Source organism: Miniopterus schreibersii (genome assembly GCF_964146895.1).
Source record: "Miniopterus schreibersii genome assembly, chromosome: 22".
In the NCBI taxonomy this organism is placed as follows: domain Eukaryota; kingdom Metazoa; phylum Chordata; class Mammalia; order Chiroptera; family Miniopteridae; genus Miniopterus; species Miniopterus schreibersii.
The window spans coordinates 8,756,559-8,773,611 of NC_138124.1; positions in this window are offsets into that span (position 1 = coordinate 8,756,559).

Consider the following 17,053-nt stretch of genomic DNA (forward strand, 5'->3'; position numbering starts at 1 on the left):
GAAAGAAGAGGAAACCGAAATCCAGGTAGTGAAACGAGCACACCAGTATGGGAGATGTGCATGTGTATAGTTTCAAGCAGCAGCTCTTTGTGGACACTTGGAAACAGCGCTGTGAAAAATTTCGTACGAAGCGGGATTTGGCCAAAGTTGAAAGACCTTCCAAAACCAACCCTAAAGAACTTAGCCAAACAATGAATGTTGCAATGAGCTCCTGCAGGAAAGGTGCTTCTATGACACAACCCCCGAGCAGGTAGCTACATTCTGCACAGTACAAAACGCATATGAATTCCAGGCTGAAAACTCACTCCAGAAGGATGAAATGCATGTGTTTCTCTCTGAAAGAACACTCAGCCACCAGGCTTTTGCTTGCTCCTTCAAGGTCTTTGTAGAAACGTGTGTTTTCACTGCTGGAATACGTTTTGGGATTCATTGTTTCAATCTCTTGCAAGCTTCATGTTGTTTCTTACACAATGTGGAAATACAAGGAGTATGTTTCCCAAATCACTTGAAAATCAGGAAAACGCACACTGCATCACTCTTGCTCAAACACGCTCTTTCACTTAATGCGTTGAGAACATTCAAGAAAGTAGAAAAGAAGGGCATTTTGCAGTGAATTTCAAACGGGCATGTACAAAAAGTCATTTCTATCGGTTGCAGAGTGCAAAAGCATGATTGACTTCATGTTCTCGAAGAAACCCTTACATTTCCAAGTGACCTGAATTAGGACTTTCCCAAAAAGATGTGTTTCCGTGTCTGTGGCGAATGGAGCTCTAAGTTGTGTATTTAGTATTGTCGAGTGATTCACTCTTCACAGGATACACAGCGTTTTGAGAGCACCAACATGCTTAACACTGATACTGCTACAAGGTGTGTGTAGCATGGCGAATGAAGGCTTGTCATTTCAAAGAAAGAAGAGGAAACCAAAATCCAGGTAGTGAAACGAGCACACCAGTATGGGAGATGTGCATGTGTACAGTTTCAAGCAGCAGCTCTTTGTGGACACTTGGAAACAGCGCTGTGAAAAAATTTCGTACGAAGCGGGATTTGGCCAAAGTTGAAAGACCTTCCAAAACCAACCCTAAAGAACTTAGCCAAACAATGAATGTTGCAATGAGCTCCTGCAGGAAAGGTGCTTCTATGACACAACCCCCGAGCAGGTAGCTACATTCTGCACAGTACAAAACGCAGATGAATTCCAGGCTGAAAACTCACTCCAGAAGGATGAAATGCATGTGTTTCTCTCTGAAAGAACACTCAGCCACCAGGCTTTTGCTTGCTCCTTCAAGGTCTTTGTAGAAACGTGTGTTTTCACTGCTGGAATACGTTTTGGGATTCATTGTTTCAATCTCTTGCAAGCTTCATGTTGTTTCTTACACAATGTGGAAATACAAGGAGTATGTTTCCCAAATCACTTGAAAATCAGGAAAACGCACACTGCATCACTCTTGCTCAAACACGCTCTTTCACTTAATGCGTTGAGAACATTCAAGAAAGTAGAAAAGAAGGGCATTTTGCAGTGAATTTCAAACTGGCATGTACAAAAAGTCATTTCTATCGGTTGCAGAGTGCAAAAGCATGATTGACTTCATGTTCTCGAAGAAACCCTTACATTTCCAAGTGACCTGAATTAGGACTTTCCCAAAAAGATGTGTTTCCGTGTCTGTGGCGAATGGAGCTCTAAGTTGTGTATTTAGTATTGTCGAGTGATTCACTCTTCACAGGATACACAGCGTTTTGAGAGCACCAACATGCTTAACACTGATACTGCTACAAGGTGTGTGTAGCATGGCGAATGAAGGCTTGTCATTTCAAAGAAAGAAGAGGAAACCAAAATCCAGGTAGTGAAACGAGCACACCAGTATGGGAGATGTGCATGTGTACAGTTTCAAGCAGCAGCTCTTTGTGGACACTTGGAAACAGCGCTGTGAAAAAATTTCGTACGAAGCGGGATTTGGCCAAAGTTGAAAGACCTTCCAAAACCAACCCTAAAGAACTTAGCCAAACAATGAATGTTGCAATGAGCTCCTGCAGGAAAGGTGCTTCTATGACACAACCCCCGAGCAGGTAGCTACATTCTGCACAGTACAAAACGCAGATGAATTCCAGGCTGAAAACTCACTCCAGAAGGATGAAATGCATGTGTTTCTCTCTGAAAGAACACTCAGCCACCAGGCTTTTGCTTGCTCCTTCAAGGTCTTTGTAGAAACGTGTGTTTTCACTGCTGGAATACGTTTTGGGATTCATTGTTTCAATCTCTTGCAAGCTTCATGTTGTTTATTACACAATGTGGAAATACAAGGAGTATGTTTCCCAAATCACTTGAAAATCAGGAAAACGCACACTGCATCACTCTTGCTCAAACACGCTCTTTCACCTAATGCGTTGAGAACATTCAAGAAAGTAGAAAAGAAGGGCATTTTGCAGTGAATTTCAAACGGGCATGTACAAAAAGTCATTTCTATCGGTTGCAGAGTGCAAAAGCATGATTGACTTCATGTTCTCGAAGAAACCCTTACATTTCCAAGTGACCTGAATTAGGACTTTCCCAAAAAGATGTATTTCCGTGTCTGTGGGGAATGGAGCTCTAAGTTGTGTATTTAGTATTGTAGAGTGATTCACTCTTCACAGGATACACAGCGTTTTGAGAGCACCAACATGCTTCACACTGATACTGCTACAAGGTGTGTGTAGCATGGCGAATGAAGGCTTGTCATTTCAAAGAAAGAAGAGGAAACCAAAATCCAGGTAGTGAAACGAGCACACCAGTATGGGAGATGTGCATGTGTACAGTTTCAAGCAGCAGCTCTTTGTGGACACTTGGAAACAGCGCTGTGAAAAAATTTCGTACGAAGCGGGATTTGGCCAAAGTTGAAAGACCTTCCAAAACCAACCCTAAAGAACTTAGCCAAACAATGAATGTTGCAATGAGCTCCTGCAGGAAAGGTGCTTCTATGACACAACCCCCGAGCAGGTAGCTACATTCTGCACAGTACAAAACGCAGATGAATTCCAGGCTGAAAACTCACTCCAGAAGGATGAAATGCATGTGTTTCTCTCTGAAAGAACACTCAGCCACCAGGCTTTTGCTTGCTCCTTCAAGGTCTTTGTAGAAACGTGTGTTTTCACTGCTGGAATACGTTTTGGGATTCATTGTTTCAATCTCTTGCAAGCTTCATGTTGTTTCTTACACAATGTGGAAATACAAGGAGTATGTTTCCCAAATCACTTGAAAATCAGGAAAACGCACACTGCATCACTCTTGCTCAAACACGCTCTTTCACCTAATGCGTTGAGAACATTCAAGAAAGTAGAAAAGAAGGGCATTTTGCAGTGAATTTCAAACGGGCATGTACAAAAAGTCATTTCTATCGGTTGCAGAGTGCAAAAGCATGATTGACTTCATGTTCTCGAAGAAACCCTTACATTTCCAAGTGACCTGAATTAGGACTTTCCCAAAAAGATGTATTTCCGTGTCTGTGGGGAATGGAGCTCTAAGTTGTGTATTTAGTATTGTAGAGTGATTCACTCTTCACAGGATACACAGCGTTTTGAGAGCACCAACGTGCTTAACACTGATACTGCTACAAGGTGTGTGTAGCATGGCGAATGAAGGCTTGTCATTTCAAAGAAAGAAGAGGAAACCGAAATCCAGGTAGTGAAACGAGCACACCAGTATGGGAGATGTGCATGTGTACAGTTTCAAGCAGCAGCTCTTTGTGGACACTTGGAAACAGCGCTGTGAAAAAATTTCGTACGAAGCGGGATTTGGCCAAAGTTGAAAGACCTTCCAAAACCAACCCTAAAGAACTTAGCCAAACAATGAATGTTGCAATGAGCTCCTGCAGGAAAGGTGCTTCTATGACACAACCCCCGAGCAGGTAGCTACATTCTCCACAGTACAAAACGCAGATGAATTCCAGGCTGAAAACTCACTCCAGAAGGATGAAATGCATGTGTTTCTCTCTGAAAGAACACTCAGCCACCAGGCTTTTGCTTGCTCCTTCAAGGTCTTTGTAGAAACGTGTGTTTTCACTGCTGGAATACGTTTTGGGATTCATTGTTTCAATCTCTTGCAAGCTTCATGTTGTTTCTTACACAATGTGGAAATACAAGGAATATGTTTCCCAAATCACTTGAAAATCAGGAAAACGCACACTGCATCACTCTTGCTCAAACACGCTCTTTCACTTAATGCGTTGAGAACATATAAGAAAGTAGAAAAGAAGGGCATTTTGCAGTGAATTTCAAACGGGCATGTACAAAAAGTCATTTCTATCGGTTGCAGAGTGCAAAAGCATGATTGACTTCATGTTCTCGAAGAAACCCTTACATTTCCAAGTGACCTGAATTAGGACTTTCCCAAAAAGATGTGTTTCCGTGTCTGTGGCGAATGGAGCTCTAAGTTGTGTATTTAGTATTGTCGAGTGATTCACTCTTCACAGGATACACAGCGTTTTGAGAGCACCAACATGCTTAACACTGATACTGCTACAAGGTGTGTGTAGCATGGCGAATGAAGGCTTGTCATTTCAAAGAAAGAAGAGGAAACCAAAATCCAGGTAGTGAAACGAGCACACCAGTATGGGAGATGTGCATGTGTACAGTTTCAAGCAGCAGATCTTTGTGGACACTTGGAAACAGCGCTGTGAAAAAATTTCGTACGAAGCGGGATTTGGCCAAAGTTGAAAGACCTTCCAAAACCAACCCTAAAGAACTTAGCCAAACAATGAATGTTGCAATGAGCTCCTGCAGGAAAGGTGCTTCTATGACACAACCCCCGAGCAGGTAGCTACATTCTGCACAGTACAAAACGCATATGAATTCCAGGCTGAAAACTCACTCCAGAAGGATGAAATGCATGTGTTTCTCTCTGAAAGAACACTCAGCCAGCAGGCTTTTGCTTGCTCCTTCAAGGTCTTTGTAGAAACGTGTGTTTTCACTGCTGGAATACGTTTTGGGATTCATTGTTTCAATCTCTTGCAAGCTTCATGTTGTTTCTTACACAATGTGGAAATACAAGGAGTATGTTTCCCAAATCACTTGAAAATCAGGAAAACGCACACTGCATCACTCTTGCTCAAACGCTCTTTCACCTAATGCGTTGAGAACATTCAAGAAAGTAGAAAAGAAGGGCATTTTGCAGTGAATTTCAAACGGGCATGTACAAAAAGTCATTTCTATCGGTTGCAGAGTGCAAAAGCATGATTGACTTCATGTTCTCGAAGAAACCCTTACATTTCCAAGTGACCTGAATAGGACTTTCCCAAAAAGATGTATTTCCGTGTCTGTGGGGAATGGAGCTCTAAGTTGTGTATTTAGTATTGTAGAGTGATTCACTCTTCACAGGATACACAGCGTTTTGAGAGCACCAACATGCTTAACACTGATACTGCTACAAGGTGTGTGTAGCATGGCGAATGAAGGCTTGTCATTTCAAAGAAAGAGGAGGAAACCAAAATCCAGGTAGTGAAACGAGCACACCAGTATGGGAGATGTGCATGTGTACAGTTTCAAGCAGCAGCTCTTTGTGGACACTTGGAAACAGCGCTGTGAAAAAATTTCGTACGAAGCGGGATTTGGCCAAAGTTGAAAGACCTTCCAAAACCAACCCTAAAGAACTTAGCCAAACAATGAATGTTGCAATGAGCTCCTACAGGAAAGGTGCTTCTATGACACAACCCCCGAGCAGGTAGCTACATTCTGCACAATACAAAACGCATATGAATTCCAGGCTGAAAACTCACTCCAGAAGGATGAAATGCATGTGTTTCTCTCTGAAAGAACACTCAGCCACCAGGCTTTTGCTTGCTCCTTCAAGGTCTTTGTAGAAACGTGTGTTTTCACTGCTGGAATACGTTTTGGGATTCATTGTTTCAATCTCTTGCAAGCTTCATGTTGTTTCTTACACAATGTGGAAATACAAGGAATATGTTTCCCAAATCACTTGAAAATCAGGAAAACGCACACTGCATCACTCTTGCTCAAACACGCTCTTTCAACTAATGCGTTGAGAACATACAAGAAAGTAGAAAAGAAGGGCATTTTGCAGTGAATTTCAAACGGGCATGTACAAAAAGTCATTTCTATCGGTTGCAGAGTGCAAAAGCATGATTGACTTCATGTTCTCGAAGAAACCCTTACATTTCCAAGTGACCTGAATTAGGACTTTCCCAAAAAGATGTGTTTGCGTGTCTGTGGCGAATGGAGCTCTAAGTTGTGTATTTAGTATTGTCGAGTGATTCACTCTTCACAGGATACACAGTGTATTGAGAGCACCAACGTGCTTAACACTGATACTGCTACAAGGTGTGTGTAGCATGGCGAATGAAGGCTTGTCATTTCAAAGAAAGAAGAGGAAACCGAAATCCAGGTAGTGAAACGAGCACACCAGTATGGGAGATGTGCATGTGTACAGTTTCAAGCAGCAGCTCTTTGTGGACACTTGGAAACAGCGCTGTGAAAAAATTTCGTACGAAGCGGGATTTGGCCAAAGTTGAAAGACCTTCCAAAACCAACCCTAAAGAACTTAGCCAAACAATGAATGTTGCAATGAGCTCCTGCAGGAAAGGTGCTTCTATGACACAACCCCCGAGCAGGTAGCTACATTCTGCACAGTACAAAACGCAGATGAATTCCAGGCTGAAAACTCACTCCAGAAGGATGAAATGCATGTGTTTCTCTCTGAAAGAACACTCAGCCACCAGGCTTTTGCTTGCTCCTTCAAGGTCTTTGTAGAAACGTGTGTTTTCACTGCTGGAATACGTTTTGGGATTCATTGTTTCAATCTCTTGCAAGCTTCATGTTGTTTCTTACACAATGTGGAAATACAAGAAGTATGTTTCCCAAATCACTTGAAAATCAGGAAAACGCACACTGCATCACTCTTGCTCAAACACGCTCTTTCACGTAATGCGTTGAGAACATTCAAGAAAGTAGAAAAGAAGGGCATTTTGCAGTGAATTTCAAACTGGCATGTACAAAAAGTCATTTCTATCGGTTGCAGAGTGCAAAAGCATGATTGACTTCATGTTCTCGAAGAAACCCTTACATTTCCAAGTGACCTGAATTAGGACTTTCCCAAAAAGATGTGTTTCCGTGTCTGTGGCAAATGGAGCTCTAAGTTGTGTATTTAGTATTGTAGAGTGATTCACTCTTCACAGGATACACAGCGTTTTGAGAGCACCAACATGCTTAACACTGATACTGCTACAAGGTGTGTGTAGCATGGCGAATGAAGGCTTGTCATTTCAAAGAAAGAAGAGGAAACCAAAATCCAGGTAGTGAAACGAGCACACCAGTATGGGAGATGTGCATGTGTACAGTTTCAAGCAGCAGCTCTTTGTGGACACTTGGAAACAGCGCTGTGAAAAAATTTCGTACGAAGCGGGATTTGGCCAAAGTTGAAAGACCTTCCAAAACCAACCCTAAAGAACTTAGCCAAACAATGAATGTTGCAATGAGCTCCTGCAGGAAAGGTGCTTCTATGACACAACCCCCGAGCAGGTAGCTACATTCTGCACAGTACAAAACGCAGATGAATTCCAGGCTGAAAACTCACTCCAGAAGGATGAAATGCATGTGTTTCTCTCTGAAAGAACACTCAGCCACCAGGCTTTTGCTTGCTCCTTCAAGGTCTTTGTAGAAACGTGTGTTTTCACTGCTGGAATACGTTTTGGGATTCATTGTTTCAATCTCTTGCAAGCTTCATGTTGTTTCTTACACAATGTGGAAATACAAGGAATATGTTTCCCAAATCACTTGAAAATCAGGAAAACGCACACTGCATCACTCTTGCTCAAACACGCTCTTTCACTTAATGCGTTGAGAACATATAAGAAAGTAAAAAAGAAGGGCATTTTGCAGTGAATTTCAAACGGGCATGTACAAAAAGTCATTTCTATCGGTTGCAGAGTGCAAAAGCATGATTGACTTCATGTTCTCGAAGAAACCCTTACATTTCCAAGTGACCTGAATTAGGACTTTCCCAAAAAGATGTGTTTGCGTGTCTGTGGCGAATGGAGCTCTAAGTTGTGTATTCAGTGCTGGAGAGTGATACACTCTACACAGAATACACAGCGATTTGGGAGCACCAACATGCTTAACACTGATACTGCTACAAGGTGTGTGTAGCATGGCGAATGAAGGCTTGTCATTTCAAAGAAAGAAGAGGAAACCAAAATCCAGGTAGTGAAACGAGCACACCAGTATGGGAGATGTGCATGTGTACAGTTTCAAGCAGCAGCTCTTTGTGGACACTTGGAAACAGCGCTGTGAAAAAATTTCGTACGAAGCGGGATTTGGCCAAAGTTGAAAGACCTTCCAAAACCAACCCTAAAGAACTTAGCCAAAGAATGAATGTTGCAATGAGCTCCTGCAGGAAAGGTGCTTCTATGACACAACCCCCGAGCAGGTAGCTACATTCTGCACAGTACAAAACGCAGATGAATTCCAGGCTGAAAACTCACTCCAGAAGGATGAAATGCATGTGTTTCTCTCTGAAAGAACACTCAGCCACCAGGCTTTTGCTTGCTCCTTCAAGGTCTTTGTAGAAACGTGTGTTTTCACTGCTGGAATACGTTTTGGGATTCATTGTTTCAATCTCTTGCAAGCTTCATGTTGTTTCTTACACAATGTGGAAATACAAGGAATATGTTTCCCAAATCACTTGAAAATCAGGAAAACGCACACTGCATCACTCTTGCTCAAACACGCTCTTTCAACTAATGCGTTGAGAACATACAAGAAAGTAGAAAAGAAGGGCATTTTGCAGTGAATTTCAAACGGGCATGTACAAAAAGTCATTTCTATCGGTTGCAGAGTGCAAAAGCATGATTGACTTCATGTTCTCGAAGAAACCCTTACATTTCCAAGTGACCTGAATTAGGACTTTCCCAAAAAGATGTGTTTGCGTGTCTGTGGCGAATGGAGCTCTAAGTTGTGTATTTAGTATTGTCGAGTGATTCACTCTTCACAGGATACACAGCGTATTGAGAGCACCAACGTGCTTAACACTGATACTGCTACAAGGTGTGTGTAGCATGGCGAATGAAGGCTTGTCATTTCAAAGAAAGAAGAGGAAACCGAAATCCAGGTAGTGAAACGAGCACACCAGTATGGGAGATGTGCATGTGTACAGTTTCAAGCAGCAGCTCTTTGTGGACACTTGGAAACAGCGCTGTGAAAAAATTTCGTACGAAGCGGGATTTGGCCAAAGTTGAAAGACCTTCCAAAACCAACCCTAAAGAACTTAGCCAAACAATGAATGTTGCAATGAGCTCCTGCAGGAAAGGTGCTTCTATGACACAACCCCCGAGCAGGTAGCTACATTCTGCACAGTACAAAACGCATATGAATTCCAGGCTGAAAACTCACTCCAGAAGGATGAAATGCATGTGTTTCTCTCTGAAAGAACACTCAGCCACCAGGCTTTTGCTTGCTCCTTCAAGGTCTTTGTAGAAACGTGTGTTTTCACTGCTGGAATACGTTTTGGGATTCATTGTTTCAATCTCTTGCAAGCTTCATGTTGTTTCTTACACAATGTGGAAATACAAGAAGTATGTTTCCCAAATCACTTGAAAATCAGGAAAACGCACACTGCATCACTCTTGCTCAAACACGCTCTTTCACGTAATGCGTTGAGAACATTCAAGAAAGTAGAAAAGAAGGGCATTTTGCAGTGAATTTCAAACTGGCATGTACAAAAAGTCATTTCTATCGGTTGCAGAGTGCAAAAGCATGATTGACTTCATGTTCTCGAAGAAACCCTTACATTTCCAAGTGACCTGAATTAGGACTTTCCCAAAAAGATGTGTTTCCGTGTCTGTGGCAAATGGAGCTCTAAGTTGTGTATTTAGTATTGTAGAGTGATTCACTCTTCACAGGATACACAGCGTTTTGAGAGCACCAACATGCTTAACACTGATACTGCTACAAGGTGTGTGTAGCATGGCGAATGAAGGCTTGTCATTTCAAAGAAAGAAGAGGAAACCAAAATCCAGGTAGTGAAACGAGCACACCAGTATGGGAGATGTGCATGTGTACAGTTTCAAGCAGCAGCTCTTTGTGGACACTTGGAAACAGCGCTGTGAAAAAATTTCGTACGAAGCGGGATTTGGCCAAAGTTGAAAGACCTTCCAAAACCAACCCTAAAGAACTTAGCCAAACAATGAATGTTGCAATGAGCTCCTGCAGGAAAGGTGCTTCTATGACACAACCCCCGAGCAGGTAGCTACATTCTGCACAGTACAAAACGCATATGAATTCCAGGCTGAAAACTCACTCCAGAAGGATGAAATGCATGTGTTTCTCTCTGAAAGAACACTCAGCCACCAGGCTTTTGCTTGCTCCTTCAAGGTCTTTGTAGAAACGTGTGTTTTCACTGCTGGAATACGTTTTGGGATTCATTGTTTCAATCTCTTGCAAGCTTCATGTTGTTTCTTACACAATGTGGAAATACAAGGAATATGTTTCCCAAATCACTTGAAAATCAGGAAAACGCACACTGCATCACTCTTGCTCAAACACGCTCTTTCACTTAATGCGTTGAGAACATATAAGAAAGTAAAAAAGAAGGGCATTTTGCAGTGAATTTCAAACGGGCATGTACAAAAAGTCATTTCTATCGGTTGCAGAGTGCAAAAGCATGATTGACTTCATGTTCTCGAAGAAACCCTTACATTTCCAAGTGACCTGAATTAGGACTTTCCCAAAAAGATGTGTTTGCGTGTCTGTGGCGAATGGAGCTCTAAGTTGTGTATTCAGTGCTGGAGAGTGATACACTCTACACAGAATACACAGCGATTTGGGAGCACCAACATGCTTAACACTGATACTGCTACAAGGTGTGTGTAGCATGGCGAATGAAGGCTTGTCATTTCAAAGAAAGAAGAGGAAACCAAAATCCAGGTAGTGAAACGAGCACACCAGTATGGGAGATGTGCATGTGTACAGTTTCAAGCAGCAGCTCTTTGTGGACACTTGGAAACAGCGCTGTGAAAAAATTTCGTACGAAGCGGGATTTGGCCAAAGTTGAAAGACCTTCCAAAACCAACCCTAAAGAACTTAGCCAAAGAATGAATGTTGCAATGAGCTCCTGCAGGAAAGGTGCTTCTATGACACAACCCCCGAGCAGGTAGCTACATTCTGCACAGTACAAAACGCAGATGAATTCCAGGCTGAAAACTCACTCCAGAAGGATGAAATGCATGTGTTTCTCTCTGAAAGAACACTCAGCCACCAGGCTTTTGCTTCCTCCTTCAAGGTCTTTGTAGAAACGTGTGTTTTCACTGCTGGAATACGTTTTGGGATTCATTGTTTCAATCTCTTGCAAGCTTCATGTTGTTTCTTACACAATGTGGAAATACAAGGAGTATGTTTCCCAAATCACTTGAAAATCAGGAAAACGCACACTGCATCACTCTTGCTCAAACACGCTCTTTCACCTAATGCGTTGAGAACATTCAAGAAAGTAGAAAAGAAGGGCATTTTGCAGTGAATTTCAAACGGGCATGTACAAAAAGTCATTTCTATCGGTTGCAGAGTGCAAAAGCATGATTGACTTCATGTTCTCGAAGAAACCCTTACATTTCCAAGTGACCTGAATTAGGACTTTCCCAAAAAGATGTGTTTCCGTGTCTGTGGCGAATGGAGCTCTAAGTTGTGTATTTAGTATTGTCGAGTGATTCACTCTTCACAGGATACACAGCGTATTGAGAGCACCAACATGCTTAACACTGATACTGCTACAAGGTGTGTGTAGCATGGCGAATGAAGGCTTGTCATTTCAAAGAAAGAAGAGGAAACCAAAATCCAGGTAGTGAAACGAGCACACCAGTATGGGAGATGTGCATGTGTACAGTTTCAAGCAGCAGCTCTTTGTGGACACTTGGAAACAGCGCTGTGAAAAAATTTCGTACGAAGCGGGATTTGGCCAAAGTTGAAAGACCTTCCAAAACCAACCCTAAAGAACTTAGCCAAACAATGAATGTTGCAATGAGCTCCTGCAGGAAAGGTGCTTCTATGACACAACCCCCGAGCAGGTAGCTACATTCTGCACAGTACAAAACGCATATGAATTCCAGGCTGAAAACTCACTCCAGAAGGATGAAATGCATGTGTTTCTCTCTGAAAGAACACTCAGCCACCAGGCTTTTGCTTGCTCCTTCAAGGTCTTTGTAGAAACGTGTGTTTTCACTGCTGGAATACGTTTTGGGATTCATTGTTTCAATCTCTTGCAAGCTTCATGTTGTTTCTTACACAATGTGGAAATACAAGGAATATGTTTCCCAAATCACTTGAAAATCAGGAAAACGCACACTGCATCACTCTTGCTCAAACACGCTCTTTCACCTAATGCGTTGAGAACATACAAGAAAGTAGAAAAGAAGGGCATTTTGCAGTGAATTTCAAACGGGCATGTACAAAAAGTCATTTCTAGCTGTTGCAGAGTGCAAAAGCATGATTGACTTCATGTTCTCAAAGAAACCCTTACATTTCCAAGTGACCTGAATTAGGACTTTCCCAAAAAGATGTGTTTGCGTGTCTGTGGCGAATGGAGCTCTAAGTTGTGTATTTAGTATTGTCGAGTGATTCACTCTTCACAGGATACACAGCGTATTGAGAGCACCAACGTGCTTAACACTGATACTGCTACAAGGTGTGTGTAGCATGGCGAATGAAGGCTTGTCATTTCAAAGAAAGAAGAGGAAACCGAAATCCAGGTAGTGAAACGAGCACACCAGTATGGGAGATGTGCATGTGTACAGTTTCAAGCAGCAGCTCTTTGTGGACACTTGGAAACAGCGCTGTGAAAAAATTTCGTACGAAGCGGGATTTGGCCAAAGTTGAAAGACCTTCCAAAACCAACCCTAAAGAACTTAGCCAAACAATGAATGTTGCAATGAGCTCCTGCAGGAAAGGTGCTTCTATGACACAACCCCCGAGCAGGTAGCTACATTCTGCACAGTACAAAACGCAGATGAATTCCAGGCTGAAAACTCACTCCAGAAGGATGAAATGCATGTGTTTCTCTCTGAAAGAACACTCAGCCACCAGGCTTTTGCTTGCTCCTTCAAGGTCTTTGTAGAAACGTGTGTTTTCACTGCTGGAATACGTTTTGGGATTCATTGTTTCAATCTCTTGCAAGCTTCATGTTGTTTCTTACACAATGTGGAAATACAAGGAGTATGTTTCCCAAATCACTTGAAAATCAGGAAAACGCACACTGCATCACTCTTGCTCAAACACGCTCTTTCACTTAATGCGTTGAGAACATATAAGAAAGTAAAAAAGAAGGGCATTTTGCAGTGAATTTCAAACGGGCATGTACAAAAAGTCATTTCTAGCGGTTGCAGAGTGCAAAAGCATGATTGACTTCATGTTCTCGAAGAAACCCTTACATTTCCAAGTGACCTGAATTAGGACTTTCCCAAAAAGATGTGTTTGCGTGTCTGTGGCGAATGGAGCTCTAAGTTGTGTATTCAGTGCTGGAGAGTGATACACTCTACACAGAATACACAGCGATTTGAGAGCACCAACATGCTTAACACTGATACTGCTACAAGGTGTGTGTAGCATGTCGAATGAAGGCTTGTCATTTCAAAGAAAGAAGAGGAAACCAAAATCCAGGTAGTGAAACGAGCACACCAGTATGGGAGATGTGCATGTGTACAGTTTCAAGCAGCAGCTCTTTGTGGACACTTGGAAACAGCGCTGTGAAAAAATTTCGTACGAAGCGGGATTTGGCCAAAGTTGAAAGACCTTCCAAAACCAACCCTAAAGAACTTAGCCAAACAATGAATGTTGCAATGAGCTCCTGCAGGAAAGGTGCTTCTATGACACAACCCCCGAGCAGGTAGCTACATTCTGCACAGTACAAAACGCAGATGAATTCCAGGCTGAAAACTCACTCCAGAAGGATGAAATGCATGTGTTTCTCTCTGAAAGAACACTCAGCCACCAGGCTTTTGCTTGCTCCTTCAAGGTCTTTGTAGAAACGTGTGTTTTCACTGCTGGAATACGTTTTGGGATTCATTGTTTCAATCTCTTGCAAGCTTCATGTTGTTTCTTACACAATGTGGAAATACAAGGAGTATGTTTCCCAAATCACTTGAAAATCAGGAAAACGCACACTGCATCACTCTTGCTCAAACACGCTCTTTCACCTAATGCGTTGAGAACATTCAAGAAAGTAGAAAAGAAGGGCATTTTGCAGTGAATTTCAAACGGGCATGTACAAAAAGTCATTTCTATCGGTTGCAGAGTGCAAAAGCATGATTGACTTCATGTTCTCTAAGAAACCCTTACATTTCCAAGTGACCTGAATTAGGACTTTCCCAAAAAGATGTGTTTGCGTGTCTGTGGCGAATGGAGCTCTAAGTTGTGTATTTAGTATTGTCGAGTGATTCACTCTTCACAGGATACACAGCGTATTGAGAGCACCAACATGCTTAACACTGATACTGCTACAAGGTGTGTGTAGCATGGCGAATGAAGGCTTGTCATTTCAAAGAAAGAAGAGGAAACCAAAATCCAGGTAGTGAAACGAGCACACCAGTATGGGAGATGTGCATGTGTACAGTTTCAAGCAGCAGCTCTTTGTGGACACTTGGAAACAGCGCTGTGAAAAAATTTCGTACGAAGCGGGATTTGGCCAAAGTTGAAAGACCTTCCAAAACCAACCCTAAAGAACTTAGCCAAACAATGAATGTTGCAATGAGCTCCTGCAGGAAAGGTGCTTCTATGACACAACCCCCGAGCAGGTAGCTACCTTCTGCACAGTACAAAACGCATATGAATTCCAGGCTGAAAACTCACTCCAGAAGGATGAAATGCATGTGTTTCTCTCTGAAAGAACACTCAGCCACCAGGCTTTTGCTTGCTCCTTCAAGGTCTTTGTAGAAACGTGTGTTTTCACTGCTGGAATACGTTTTGGGATTCATTGTTTCAATCTCTTGCAAGCTTCATGTTGTTTCTTACACAATGTGGAAATACAAGGAATATGTTTCCCAAATCACTTGAAAATCAGGAAAACGCACACTGCATCACTCTTGCTCAAACACGCTCTTTCACCTAATGCGTTGAGAACATACAAGAAAGTAGAAAAGAAGGGCATTTTGCAGTGAATTTCAAACGGGCATGTACAAAAAGTCATTTCTAGCTGTTGCAGAGTGCAAAAGCATGATTGACTTCATGTTCTCGAAGAAACCCTTACATTTCCAAGTGACCTGAATTAGGACTTTCCCAAAAAGATGTGTTTGCGTGTCTGTGGCGAATGGAGCTCTAAGTTGTGTATTTAGTATTGTCGAGTGATTCACTCTTCACAGGATACACAGCGTATTGAGAGCACCAACGTGCTTAACACTGATACTGCTACAAGGTGTGTGTAGCATGGCGAATGAAGGCTTGTCATTTCAAAGAAAGAAGAGGAAACCGAAATCCAGGTAGTGAAACGAGCACACCAGTATGGGAGATGTGCATGTGTACAGTTTCAAGCAGCAGCTCTTTGTGGACACTTGGAAACAGCGCTGTGAAAAAATTTCGTACGAAGCGGGATTTGGCCAAAGTTGAAAGACCTTCCAAAACCAACCCTAAAGAACTTAGCCAAACAATGAATGTTGCAATGAGCTCCTGCAGGAAAGGTGCTTCTATGACACAACCCCCGAGCAGGTAGCTACATTCTGCACAGTACAAAACGCAGATGAATTCCAGGCTGAAAACTCACTCCAGAAGGATGAAATGCATGTGTTTCTCTCTGAAAGAACACTCAGCCACCAGGCTTTTGCTTGCTCCTTCAAGGTCTTTGTAGAAACGTGTGTTTTCACTGCTGGAATACGTTTTGGGATTCATTGTTTCAATCTCTTGCAAGCTTCATGTTGTTTCTTACACAATGTGGAAATACAAGGAGTATGTTTCCCAAATCACTTGAAAATCAGGAAAACGCACACTGCATCACTCTTGCTCAAACACGCTCTTTCACTTAATGCGTTGAGAACATATAAGAAAGTAAAAAAGAAGGGCATTTTGCAGTGAATTTCAAACGGGCATGTACAAAAAGTCATTTCTAGCGGTTGCAGAGTGCAAAAGCATGATTGACTTCATGTTCTCGAAGAAACCCTTACATTTCCAAGTGACCTGAATTAGGACTTTCCCAAAAAGATGTGTTTGCGTGTCTGTGGCGAATGGAGCTCTAAGTTGTGTATTCAGTGCTGGAGAGTGATACACTCTACACAGAATACACAGCGATTTGAGAGCACCAACATGCTTAACACTGATACTGCTACAAGGTGTGTGTAGCATGTCGAATGAAGGCTTGTCATTTCAAAGAAAGAAGAGGAAACCAAAATCCAGGTAGTGAAACGAGCACACCAGTATGGGAGATGTGCATGTGTACAGTTTCAAGCAGCAGCTCTTTGTGGACACTTGGAAACAGCGCTGTGAAAAAATTTCGTACGAAGCGGGATTTGGCCAAAGTTGAAAGACCTTCCAAAACCAACCCTAAAGAACTTAGCCAAACAATGAATGTTGCAATGAGCTCCTGCAGGAAAGGTGCTTCTATGACACAACCCCTGAGCAGGTAGCTACATTCTGCACAGTACAAAACGCAGATGAATTCCAGGCTGAAAACTCACTCCAGAAGGATGAAATGCATGTGTTTCTCTCTGAAAGAACACTCAGCCACCAGGCTTTTGCTTGCTCCTTCAAGGTCTTTGTAGAAACGTGTGTTTTCACTGCTGGAATACGTTTTGGGATTCATTGTTTCAATCTCTTGCAAGCTTCATGTTGTTTCTTACACAATGTGGAAATACAAGGAGTATGTTTCCCAAATCACTTGAAAATCAGGAAAACGCACACTGCATCACTCTTGCTCAAACACGCTCTTTCACCTAATGCGTTGAGAACATTCAAGAAAGTAGAAAAGAAGGGCATTTTGCAGTGAATTTCAAACGGGCATGTACAAAAAGTCATTTCTATCGGTTGCAGAGTGCAAAAGCATGATTGACTTCATGTTCTCGAAGAAACCCTTACATTTCCAAGTGACCTGAATTAGGACTTT